The following is a 14,158-nucleotide window of genomic DNA, read 5'->3' on the forward strand; positions in this document are numbered from 1 at the left end:
TCTGACAACACGGAGAAGATGACGGAATGGGCTTAAGAGCCACACAAGTCTTCAGACCTCTGATTTTGCCAGTGCGATTAGTTGTTTTCCAGATGCAGCTCTTCAAAAAACTTCCACTTTAGTAGTTTATAATAGGATAAAATAAAAGGTTTGAAATTTGGATTAGATATTCTTTCCCTCTGAGTTGCCATGAAATTTATCCAGTTACGCATGCAACATTTACTTTGGATTTTTTTCCTCAGAACAAATTTCAAATCAGTCATAAGCAGGAAATCAGGATGGTGGAAGTACAGACTTGTCAAAAAGTCTCTAAAATTTGAGCTTGTATTTGTCAACTGTTTAATATTCTCCATTCCTAAGGGACTGAGAGAATTTAGCAGATGGTCCGCAAAGCAAAACTGTAGAATTTGAGGCTTGATGGGATATGTGCATTTTGGCCAAGAGACATGTGCAGTGTTGCCTGCTATTTATTTCCTCTAACAATCAAGACATGCATCCACCGCTCAATGAAATGGCTGCAAAACAGCTGTTCCTAGACATCATATGCCTATCCTAGGATGGGTTTTGTCATACAATTGAAACTGCTGTAGAACAACATAGGAACACTGAGCAAAATTGTAGCTTGACAAGTCATTCAAATAGAAAGGATAGGCCTGTTTCTGTTGCAGGATGGATGCAAGTTCAAATTAGAAAAAGTGAGGCAGAGACTGATGTCTATCTGTAAAGGCCTTTTGCCTGAGAGACTATTTAAGAAGCACAAAATCTTAAAGCCACCCACACCTGTCACAAAGGAGCTGCTTTTTCAAAGTCTGCTAAAAGGGGGCTGGCCCTGCTAACAGACAAGGAGATGGTCTCAATGCACTGATGGTTCTTTCCATCCAAATTTCCTGTGTGTGTCACAGCTGCTGATCTGTGCAGCTGTCTCTGGTGGTTTAGGGTTTTTTTGCCTACCCCATCTCAACTTTATAGACAGCTTATTATTTTATGCTTTGTATCAGGGAAGTGAAGAGTAAGAAATTCATTTCTGATTCCTGAAACATATTGATCATGAAACCCTCAACAGCCAAGTATCTGTCCTGTTTGTTAGCAATTAAATAGTAAATACCAACACATTCTCACTCAGACAAAACTTTACCCATGGGCATTAGATTTTCCTCTGTTTTCTTTTTGTTCTCCAGGCTTATAAAGTCAGGGATTTATCCCTGGCCAAAGGCTTTGGAAGGTCTCACTCTGCTGAACTCCAATATGCACCTCTCTTCCTCCATAGAGATGAGTTACAGTGAATGCATAAAAGGGTAAAATCAGTTTCCCTACTTATTTGTGGGGTTTAACAAATTTCAGTTTGATGTGATGTGATGTGGCTATGTAGTAATGGAACTTCAGGGGGGCTGCTGCCAGCAACACATATATATCCGGTTGCAATACATATTGTCCCCTGGGATGGGGGGACACCGGTTTTAGTCATGAGTGCCTTCCGGCAGACTGGAGCAGGTGCTGTCACCTCTGATTCCTTCAGCTTTCTCTCACCTCATTCAGCAGTTGTTAGTCAAATTCACTTCTCATTGCCCAGAGGTAAAGACAACACCTTGGGTCAAGAGAGAAATGACTGATGAAAAGCTTCTCCTGAGTACTCCAAAGCTCACACACCTTGGCAGGGAATAGATTTGCACTGGTTTGTGAGAGTATTGCTCCACGATTGTTAGTCCTTGTGCTGCCCACCCATCTTATGTTCATGCCATCCTCCTTTTCCTGCTCCATTCTTTGGGCAGATAGACCCCAGTTGCTGAGTGTTGCCTCAGTGTAAAATAACACGTGGTGCTTGTGGTGTGGGAAGGAAGCTGGCTGTGAGAGATAAAGGTCTGAGGTTAAGAGCAGACCGACTGTTATGCTCCTGGGGCTTTGTTGCTCTTTGTATAACCTTAGTGTGGCTGAGTGATACAAATCAGCACTACCTTTTCTGATAAAATCCATCTACCAGAGGCAAGCAGCAGCCATACCTCTTTTTGTAGTTTATTACAGTCCTGGTCTGGATGGGTCAAAGGTTAGTTTTCCACTATATTACTGGAAGACAGCGACCGAGTTTGGTTTGGGCTCAGAGGCTTAGGAAATAAACTGAAGGAAAAAAATGAAACAGAGAACTTGCAAGAAACAAAAGCCTTCAGGGAAATTCCAAGATTGCCAAAGCAAAGAATAGTCGCTGAGAGTATTTGTGCAAAATCACCATCTTCTTCCTTCCCACAAGGATTAGTACAACTCACTTTGAAAGAGAAAGAAAGAATCAAGAAAGCAAGAAACATTTCACCCAACTGTCCCACTCTGCAAAGCCCCACTGCTCTACTTCACTCAAAGCAGCAGGCAGAAATGCAAAATCATGCCATTTGAAATCTACAGAAACAAAGCTCAATGTTTGCATGGGTGGGGGAGAGACAGCCAAGCTTATCATCAACTGGAAAAAATGCAGAATAGAAATGCTCTGGTTGCTCTTTAAAACTTTTTTCTTTTTAATTATTTTTTCTCTTTGTGCAAATTTTAGTTATTTTTGTTCATAGGAAATACAAATCCTGAATGAAGCTTCATTGCACACAATGATAGAGATTGAGCCATAGTTTTGAACAGTAGAGAATGAAAATAATGGTTCTGGAAGGTGCTGCACCAAAATAAATCTTTAACTCTTCAGTGGAAAACAATAATTAAAATTAAGTCAGGAAGGATGAAAAAACCAGAATATCTGATCTGATCTCAAAGTGTTTCTTAGCCTATCTAAGAAAAATCTTCTATCTGATTTTCTGAAATTTTGTTCAGTAAAGAAATATTTTATAGTCCTGAGGGCTACAGAATAAGCAAGTGCAGGTTTACCAGGCAGGTCTAGAGCAGCTGCAGTCTCTTCTTTTGCAATGTCCAGAGCAGAAAAGACATTGTCCTTAGACAACCTTGTCCAACCATTCTGTCATCTGATTCAGACTCAATCTGACTGCTCGAAGGGCAAAAGTACTGTGGGCATCTGCATAACTGAAACCCGAGGCAAGCAGAATGGTAAATAAGTCTAGAGCTGCTAAAATTTTTCACAAAGAAGGGAAACAAAAATCTGTTTTTTCTGTGAGGTCAGCTCTGTCCTGAATATCGCTCTAGCTCTGTCACATAATCCTGACATAAGGAAGTTGCTCCATCTAAGAAAATTTGGTGGACCCAGAATGGAATTGGCATGTAGAAACTCTGTAATTCAGAACACCGAGTTTGCATATTTTAGATACTGATTGTGTTAAAGCTAATAAAGTACTACTGATACTAGAAAATGCTTTGCAGATCATACTCAGCTCAGAAGATTATATAATTTCTTGGTAAAATATCTAGTAGTCTAAATGTTTCAACAAGTGCAGGTGAAATCAATAGAGCTCAAGAACTATGAAAATCAAGTCTGAAGTGCATGAGAGGAGAACAAACTGTCTGCCTTTCACACTGTAGAAACTGTAAGTAGTGAAATTAAACAAAATTATGCTTCAATTGATGTAATAAAAATATGCTTTGATCTAAGGTTGAATTGATAAATTGATGGACGAAAATATATATTATGCTGAAAGTGATGAAACTGTGTTTTGAGTTTTCAGCCTTCCTTTAGTTTTTCTCTTTCTCCATTGTTCCAATTCTTTTTTGATCTTTCAGTTTTGTCAATGAATACAAACAAACAAATAACAGAATGACCAGACAAATCTGAAACATATTTCACAAAGGACATCTGAAGAGTTCTAGCTTAGCAAAACTAGGTTATGAGGAGTTGAAAGAAGCTGCTGACTGGTGAAAATACAGTAAAGACATCAAATGAGCAGAGTAAAAATCTTGCCAGTGAATTTAAGAGAACAAATGAAGGGACAGGATGAAGTGTGGAGGGTGATTTTTAACTAAAAACCCAGATGGGTTTGAAGTAAGAAATGTGTGTTAGCACACAGCTACTGGAGAAACGGTGCTTCCTCTTTCTCTCAGTGAAGGTCCATAAATCAAAGCATTTATGGGCTTTACTTAAGGCCTCCTGTACTCTTGGTAACAACAGCTGAAAGGAAAACCAGGGGAGCCAGCTCAGAGACTGCCCAGGCAGAGCCATAGGTAGGAGGGATAGCAGCAACTTGCAATTTTGAAAAAGTTCTCTCTGAAAAAACAGTAAGAAATAATTGATTGAAATCCCATTAAATGTAACTAATGTCACATACATACATACATACATACCTACATACGTGTATGTTACATAACACACATTTGATGGATGTTACAACTAATACCTCCTGTAGTACAGGTTTTGTTCTCCAAATCACTTATCATGTCCACATTTTAAAGGCTGCTTTCCATTTTCCAATCTGCACCCACATGATGCAGTTTAATACAATATCTATAACACATATCTTTGTTCACAGAGGGTGTCTTTCCTAGCTTTAAGGGCAATGTTGACTTGGAAAGAGCGACGTCAAATCCTATCAAATAAATGCTTTCTCCAATGAGGGGCATGGAGAAAGTCTGACAACAGGAATCTGACAGTTTGAAAAGCACTTAAAACTCACTAGTCCTGAACACTTTCTGGGTTTATTTGCATAAAATGCACCCCTTTTTCTTCTATTTCTTGCCTCACACATTTGATTATTTTCATACTGCATATTAGACCACTAATGAGGCCCAAATTTCAGAGAGCATGATCTAGTCTAATAAGCACACAGAGTTTAGGACTGAAACCCCCTGCTTTCCCACTTCATCTTCATTGGCTCTATGTTTTAGTGCAATGGCAATCAACAATAATGTGTGATTTTTCCACCCGGACTTAAATTTTTATCTGCAGAAGTTAATAACACAGTTTGGAGAGCTCATAAGGGAAAAAATCAATCTCAGTAAATACTAATCAGAAAACAGTCTTAGACAAATCATCAGAACTTTGGAAAGAAGCTGAAACCCAGATGTGAGTTTTAGTGAAAATTGAATAAAATAAATGAGGAAGAACTGGTGGAATAGGGTTTTTTTTCTAAATGTTTGGTTTCCATGTGGAGATCCACTATGTATTTTCACAGTAAAAGACACAATAAGAATCTCTTCCTTGCTTAGAATAGGCTAATTTTCATCTTTATATGGCTAGGAATTCCAGAATTACAACCTTAAGGATATGCATGATATTCCCAAAGGGACAGAACTCAATATTGACCTAAAAATTTAGTAAGCTAGTGGGTTGTGTTTGTTTTGTTTTGTTTTGTTTTGTTTTGTTTTGTTTTAATGTGAATGCACAGTGGTAAGGCATATCTTGAAATTTAAGTATTTGATTTGTTGTCCCACCCCTGAAAAAAATCACTAAGCTCTCCATGCAAAATCCACGACAAGTGTGTGAACCAGGACATTTTAGTAGAAACAAACAGGATCAATCTTATATTTTGCTTAGCCTGATACCAAGGGAAACAGTAACTATCATAATTCTCAGGGAAAAGCCATGACAAGCATTGCAGAATTCTGTCCAGTAAACTTCAAGATTTTAATAACATCTTTAGAAGTATGAAAACAGCCAACAGACAGAATAACCAGCAGGAAGAGAGAGATTTAGATCAAAATGAGAAGAATATGGATATGCTAATTTTGGAACTAGTCATGTTACTAATCTCTGAGCACATTTGAAATTAAAATTTATTTCATGGCAAGAAAAAAACCATGGTTGTCATCTTTAGAAAAATTTCAAAATGTGTGTTGTTAAGAGAGTTAATGCATTGAGGGGAGTTACAAGACAAACTGACATTGCCTGCTGAATGACTGGAAAACAGAAGCAATCTGTATAGACTGAGTTGCTCCAGAAGGAAGTGTAATGAAGTTTTTGTCTCAGATTTGGTATTTTCAAAATTAACCTGTGCTGGAAGTGTTATAAAATCCATTCCAAAGCAATCTGGAGAATAGAAATCTGGATAGAAGTCTCTCCATAGTAAAGCAGAAGGTAACATACTGAATTTAATTTCAGTGGAGCTACATTTCCATTTTTTCTAGGTTAAGTTCAATTCAACTGAGACAGAGAAAGATGAGACTTAGGAGCTAGTGACAAAGAGAGAAAGCATTCATCCATTTTGAATGAGATATTTGTCTAAAATCCACATCCAGGCAAGATCACTTGAAGATTCTACATAGAACTTTGCTGCTTTATTAAAACCAAGCCAACTTCCTGGGGATATTTGTTTAATGTTCTGAAGACATTTTCTTCAAATCTACATTTAGTCTCTGTATAGGACTTTCAGGACTCTTGCAGTACAGCTCTTTATCTGACTCCTTTTCTCAATTTGGTTGAAGTTAAAGGAATAATTGTCTTTTACTGGCTGAATTTAAAAAAAAACCCAAACCCAAAAACCAAAAACAAACAAAACCCACATACAAAACAACAAAAATGAAAAACCAAAACCAAAACAAAAACAAGAAAGAACAGCTAGGTAGTTAATTTTCACCCTAAATATTGATAAAACAATTCAGAGAATTCAACAAGAATTTATAAATAGTTTGCTTTCTATGACCAGATTCTCAAATCTGCATTTACTGGACAACTGAAACATCCAACAGAAATATAATGCCTGGATCTAGTCTCAATAGCTAACATCAAATTCTTCTCCTGACCTTTTCCTACCTTCCTATTCTTGGACTTCTTTTGAGGCAACTTCTCTAATTAAGAAATCCTCCTTTTTTAATGTCTAATCCTCTACAAAAATTTTACTTGCCCATCATACAGCTTATAAACTTGCATTGTTCACCACTGGCTTTCCAGAATAAATTTTCAATATTATTTTAGTACTCAAAAATTACAAAAAGGTTCTCAAATTTAAAACATTTTTGCATGTTGTATATCTCTTGTTTCTTTTGTTTGTTAAGGAATATCCTGTTCTTCTCTTTCAGCCTCTCCTAGTTCTACTCCATGCCCCACAGCACCTCCAAGGAATGGTTTCCTACTTGAGAGCAGTCTGTCCTCCACCTCCTTTTATAAGCACCTCTGTTCTCTGAAAACTTATGGTACACTCTGTTCTCTGCAACCATGAGTGTGAGAAATAATCTTACTTTTTTAGTATGAAAAACATTCAAATCACAAGGTATACTGATAAATCTCTCCTCTAAAAACACCCATTTCTTCCATGTTGCCAAGGAAATGAGTACACAGTTAATCACGATCAACAAAACACAGTCCCCTCCACCTTCTCTATTTCTGTCTTTCAGTCTGTCAGCCCTCTAGATGAGAAGCTTCTTACTGCATTTTTGTACAAATCGGGGGGGGTGAAACAAAATAATTAAGAAAAAGCCCTTGCATTCTGCGTAAGAGCATCCTACAACAGGGGATCTAAACTGAGAGACACAGGACATGTTGGTGACTGGGTTGGGCTGTGGGCCTGAGAAACTACAGCCAGGAGTTGCACAGGCACCCAAAGGTCAGCAGATTTCTCATCTCTTTCTCAGTGTATCCTGCAGTGTTCTGTTAACATTTTGCAATAGGTTCAGCAGCTAAGTTTTTGGGGTGGGTGTAAGAGTGCACTGTTTCCTGTGGTGGTGTTCTGCTTCCTGTTTTCTCAAGGCCGATGGAGACAAGCTGGCGGGGCTGCTGATTTTGAAACAGGGACAGATGCATGATTGTCTTGTGAGAGCACAGAATGAATCATCATCCCGTTCTTATAGAAAAATCCCGAATCTTTCCAGAGTTGGAACTCTAACTCTGTGGCTTTGGGCTACCTGCTCTTTTACTGAAAGGAGGGTGGGAAATGCCCAGAACACCAAAGAGTCAAAAATCAAGAGCCAAACCACAATAGATCATGAGATTAGTTTAAAAATCGTATAACTTTTGGAATATATTTTCTCTGTTCACTGAATTTCCAAATTCTAAGCCACATCCTATTTTCTGCAATAAAAGTAAGAAATATTTTCTTTTTCTATATGAAGAGCTTGAAGTATCATGAGACTTTTAATAAAACCACAAGTCAGTAGCCATAGATGGACAGAAAGATTACTGAAACACAGAACTACTTTTACACAGGTCTTGATAAACATTCAAACAAAATGAACATTCAAACCATTGAAGGGTTCAAGGGTATAGTAATTCAGTTTATCAGTAAAAGAAGAGAAATCTTCGGTAAAAGACAAGAAAGGAAGGTAAAATAAATTGACAAAAGAAAAATGTTCTGTAAGATAAAATATGAAGAATAAATCTATCCTGGTGCAACTTTACCTGGTTATTATTATCAAAACCTTAGTATCAACATGAGAGACCCCCCAAAACTGTCTACAAATAACTATAATATGACCAGGATCACAGAAAATTCTTCCCTGAGTAGGACATTCTCAAAATTGAAATGAATATTTGAAGAACCTGCTTGCAAGAGCAAACACCACCCCCCACCAAAAAAACCCAAAAGGCAGTGAAATTAACACTGTACTTAGAGCTTCAGACTCATATCACCCCCTATATTGTCTAGAAATTTTGAGGCTAACACCTGTTAGCTAATATATGCTAATAAATATGCTTGAGAAATCTTGTATAGACAAGGCAGTGTGCATTTCACCATGCACTAAGCTCACGTATTTAAATATTAGGCTTTCCTCTATGCTTTGTTATCCATCATAGCACTAGATGTTTTTGGCAAACTGATTTTTTCTTAATCTTTTTCAGTTCATATCCGAGCTCCCCAGCGTTCTCCAGACTGTTTCATAATTAAAGGCTTAATACATTGCTCTTGTCATCAGTTCCATGCCCGAGTCTACATTTTGGAAACAAGACCTATGCAAAATGGAAAGAAGACAGTGAGAAAATTAAAGATCTCTCTTAAGGCTGAAGGGAGTGATGGTAAAAGGAAGGACTGTGGGGGACCCTCATGGGGAGATAAGTGGTCACTCTTGATATTTGGAGCCCATCCAGAAAGGAACAGAGACTGCTATTTAAACCAAAGGGCTCTGTTGTTTCTCCTTGATCTCACTGTAAGGCTCATGCCTCAAAGTATGTTCAACTCAACTGACTGTCAAGGGTTTACTGTGGACTAGATGAATGTAACATACTCAAGAATATTTTTATATTCCATTACCCGTATGCGGACACCACTGCTTTTGACCATTTATTTGAACCTCTTGCTACCTTGTCTAAAGTGCTTGAAAATATTTGCATATCATTTTCCGCTTCCTGGACCCTCATATTCTCCTATTCTTGCCTGTTCCCTTACAATCTTAGACTGTTTAACATAAATATTTAATATGGATGAATATCCCATAGCTTTCTGAATTCTTGTCGTGGGCCTGCCCTGAGTTTTCATGGAGAAGTGAATATGAAAGAGCTTGAGTTCCTCTCCTCACACTGCATCTGTTTCACTTTCTCCTCTTTTCACTCACTGACTTAATCTGGATCTCTCTCTGAGCTCAAGTGTAGGGTTTCTGAGTTGTCAGTTCATAGGATGAGGACCTTGGTGCTGCTGGAGTATGCAAGCAACGAGGACACCCCATTAGATATCTTCCTGATCTGTGTCAGTGGCTCTACCTTCAAGCATCCCTTCCTTTAATTACATTTGTTTTCTGAAAATCTCATCAAGACTGCTTAGTGGTATCTCCATAGTATTTTGCATATAAAACTGTAGAATAAGAAAGAGCACTTCCCAGTTTCCTTATCATATGACTGAGCAAAATATTTCTGAGAATCACTCTATGGTGCACTACAAGATAATTTATTTATTTTTCCTTCCTGTCTCTAAAAGCAGAATGACTGAAGTCATCAATCGCACAGAGCTCTGACAGTCTGGCATGCAGCTCAGTCTGCAGCGAAATGGGGCTAGCATGGTTATTGTGGGGCAGTTATTTATAACCTCAGCTGAGGGGCTCACAAACTGGAGAAGCGCTGTAGAGATGTGCAGACTGGTCCTGGAACATGAGAGGAAATGTAATCCCAAGAGACATGGATGGTGGAGAAAAACCGAATGTGGATGGTGATTTAAAAAAGAGAAACTCTACAGTTATGTCATCTGTGGACTTACCAGTGTCCATCAGTTTGGATGACATGATGAGTGATACTAACTTTCCAAAAATGTCCTACACTGTTTTCTGGAACTGCACTTAACACAGAGGATCAAATCCCATTACTTTGCAATTACTGATGTACTGCAGTATCTCCAAAACTTCTGCCAGAGGAGGCAGACCTTCACAGACCTGTGTTCTCCACCTGCCCAGCCATTTGAAAGCCCATGCTGTGAGTGACAGGGCCCATGCTGGCCAGAAAGGCAGGCTGCAACCTGCAAATTGGCTGCCCAGGGCTGCTACCAGTCCGTGGCTAACCAGCAAGTCAACTGTCAGACTGCTGGGTGGGGGTGGGGGCATTGCAGGCATATTATGAAAGTTGTTTATCCACTGATTATCAGCAGCAAGAACATACATGAAATAACAGCAGGCTTTTACAGAAAGAGCCTCTAAATTGCATTATGGTAACAGGCAGTGCACTTGTCCATGGTTTGTGCTCCAGCAGAAACCCCTGGATAGGTTAATTAAATACAACCCTATGCTTCTTTCAAGGCTCAATAAACACAGGCTGATCAACACCAGTTGAAACAGCAGTAAGAAAGTTTGGAATGTGGGAGTTCTAAGGAAATAATGCATATGCAATGCTGGACACTCCAGAACCTAACTCTTTCCCACACAGGTAATCATCAGCAGAGTACAGGCACTGCTACTCTGCAGTCCTGTCCTTTCACAGTATGCTTTAGGTGTTCAGCAGGCACAAGCACAACTGCAAGCTTGATCTTACAGGTATCAGTTAGATAAAGCCTTAAGTCTGTTAATGAGGAAAAATTGTGGTAACAGCATTTTCCAAAATTTAAAAAATTCGTGTCACTGCACTGTTCTTTTGAACACATTTGTGAGAAGTTGCAGGGCTGGGCTGGATGACAATTCAAAAATAAGTAATTAGGAATGCAGGGTCCAATACTCATTTTCCAAGTAACCTCTCTTGTCTGCTCAGGACCAAGGCCATGTGTGTGCACCAAATCTACAATTTTTTAAATTTGGATAAAATGCTATGGAATATGGAAGAACAAGATCTGTTCTCATGTAAGAGGCCCATAAAAAATACTCATACTTCAAAAAGAAAACTTCTTCATCTTGTTTTCACTCCTGCTTTTTGGTTCCTTTCCTCATCAAACTGGGAGAACACCTAATATTCTCTCTTCACTGTAATAAGAAACTATTTTTAAAAAATGAAAACCTCCTTAGCCTGAGTGAAACTTCTTTGACTCCCTTCTGTATATGAACCTAAGCAAATATTGGAGACAGATGCAACCAAAGCCAATTCAAAATATGAATGGAGTAGCAAAGCTTAGCAAAAAAACCTGTTACAAGGTATGTTTTCCAATTGTTTTCTGAATATTGTTTTACGTAATTTGAAGAAACTGGATCTAGGGGGAAAATCACTAAAAAAGTACCTTGCGTTTCCAGTCCAGTTCAATATTATAAACATGGTCCCCTGAAACATATGCACAAAATCTACAGATAATTAATCTAGTGATTTATCACTATCCAGAGAAGTTCTGTTGTAAGAAACAATATTCCTCACTTGTGCAAGGCTGGTGAGCATAGAGTTTACATTTGTAGTAAACTTGCACATGTGAAAGGCCTTAATTTTTTTGTCCAATAATTGGTACTGAACTGTGTGTCCTTTATCCTTATACAGCTGGAAGAGAAATAAAGAAAATCAGTATCTTGTCTTTGTAGCTATATGTTCCAGCATCTCATTGCTAAAAGGCACATAACAAATGTGAAGGAAGAAAGAGGCTCAGGGAGCCATGCACACAAAACCAGAAACCACAGGAGTACATAATCACTTTAAAACTATTTCAGATGTTTTGCTCATACTGTTGCCAAGTGGATTCCCTAATGACAAATCAGCAATTTCTGACTGCTAGGATGATGAGCACTCCACTAGATTCTAGAAGAGGTCTCCTGCAAAGTCTAGCATTTAATCTGTCAATCAGAGCTCAAAGTAATGTAATGTAAATGTAATACATCTAGGACAGGCTGAGAAAACAGTTTTAGCCTCAGCGGAGTGTGCTAAAATGCTAAAAGAAGAGAAAGGTCCTGCTGGCTGACAGGATTTGTGTGAAAATATTCGAGGATTGAGACAATTCTCTGGGGGTGTTTTCTTTTTTGGTGCGCTACAAACTGTCACAAAGCATGCCTTCTCTGAATAACACATTACTGTGCAGAAATCTCCGAACTGATGCCTGGGGGAGGTATGTGACATAAGGTGGCATGGCCAGGCCCATGGCTGAGCTGAAGTTTCTTTTTATTGCCTTAGTGCTCAACTGTACCTGTTTGTCTGGAGCATCTTGAAGGTGTTGCTGCACTCTGGGATCTAACTGTGAGCCCTCTAAACTATGTGGCCTTATTCTGAGAATAGAAGGCCCTTATTGCCTAAAGTGAGCATTTAGTATCCTAACACATAGGAATTAATTTTAGGGAAAAATCCCCAAGAGACTGTAAACTACCTGACATTTAAATTATCCGTTATTTTAGTTACTCTTTTATGAGGACTTATTGTCACAAGATGACACTATAAGGAGGATCTGCCAAGAGTACTTATGTTTGGACAACTTGCCTTTTCTGGAGTGACATCAACAATAGACATTTTTTGATGAAAAAGTGGTAAATAAACAGACTATCACAGATCTGACAAATTTAAATCATCAGATTTCCAAATTGGAGGTGGTTCTCTATAGGAGAATAAACACAAATCAGATTTAATAAGAATGTAATGCTTTTTAAACTTAGAACTACAGGCTAAGATATCTAGTTTCAAAAGGTAAGTCTTGATTGTTTAAAGACTAAAGATTTTGAAAATTAATTTGGGATGGATTAAGACTTTACTTAAAAAAAACCCACTGAAAAATGTTTTACATTTAATTTCATTGAAACAGCATAGTAATAACTTCCTGAATTGGGTTATTTTTCATATTTCAGCCAGGCACCTTTCATCAGTGACTTTCCAAACACCAAGCCTAATATAGTCCTTTGTGGTTAAGGTGAAAAATTTGCCCTTACTTCTGTAAAAGCCTAAGACATTGATGATGACTCACCTTGAGAGTGTTGAAGATCGGTAAAATATCCTTATCTCAGGAATCATGGTTTTATGAGCCAGTACAACAACAGCATTCAGTTTTGATCTTTCTAAGAACAAATTGGATTGGGAGAATAAACAGAAAAATATTTTAAAACTTTCTTTCCGTGATAGGAGAAGGGCAGCTGGGAGTGAGCCCAGGCCTGTGTGCATTGTAGAAGAATGAAGTATATTTGTTGGATGAAGGGGAGCTACGCAGTGTCTCTCTCCAAGCCTACACAAATTGGCCATGAAGAAAATCCTGGTCTCTTCTGACCTCCTACAAAATGGGAATGGAAAAAACAGGACTGTTCTCTGACAGAGATTCTAAGGAGGATAATAATTTTTTATTAGGCCATTCTTACATCATCAAGAAGTAGCTTGGGAAAAGAAGTAATTTTAGTGTTGACTCTCTTGAAGATTTGATGGTAATATTTCAGCAAGAATAAGAGAAAAAGCTCTGCAGATCCCAATACCCACTCATAGTTGTTTCCTAAATATAAAGGGCTCTGGCAGCAGAGATAAAAACACCTTTGTATATGCTGATACTTCAGGCCCTGCAAGAAAATGTTCTCATTCATTTGGAGCCAAAAAAGCAATGATGAAGGAAAAGAAATCATTATTATAAATTTTGTGCACTTAACCCTTTGCAAGTTTGCTCAGCATTTTAGCTGCTGGGAAGTCATAGGAGTCATGTGTCCTGTTGCTGCCTTTTGCCTCCCACTGACAGACTGACTGCAGATTGATTTCCTCAGTTTATCCCCATGGATCATGCTCAATTCTTCCAGGGCATGCCAGTGGCAGCCGTCTCCCTAGGACTAGCACAGCCACTAAAAATAGCCTCTGACATCTTTGTATGGCTTTCGTTTTGATTCTTGGTGTTCAGCTTCAGAGCAGTAAACATGCAGAGAGACCCTGCCAGGTTCTTCTTTCAAGAACTATGCAGTGTAACACAAAATGCAGCTCACCTGCAAAGCCCCTAAGGTCTTTGCAAAATTTTCTTTTGACTAGCTCCACAGAAAGTCAATCCCATCTCAACTAAAATACATGGAATCAAAGATA

General features: G+C 38.4%; 1 protein-coding gene across 1 annotated transcript in view; it reads right to left on the reverse strand.

Moving 5' to 3' along the window:
- The window catches only part of SLC39A13 (solute carrier family 39 member 13), a 48,815-nt gene that overhangs the window by 29,737 nt on the left and 4,920 nt on the right, over window positions 1-14,158 (reverse strand). The gene's annotated exons all lie outside the window — the stretch shown is intronic.

The sequence above is a fragment of the Chamaea fasciata genome, unplaced genomic scaffold (assembly GCF_029207755.1).
Source record: "Chamaea fasciata isolate MVZ Bird 193981 ecotype frontalis unplaced genomic scaffold, bChaFas1.0.hap1 SCAF_7, whole genome shotgun sequence".
NCBI classification, from domain to species: domain Eukaryota; kingdom Metazoa; phylum Chordata; class Aves; order Passeriformes; family Sylviidae; genus Chamaea; species Chamaea fasciata.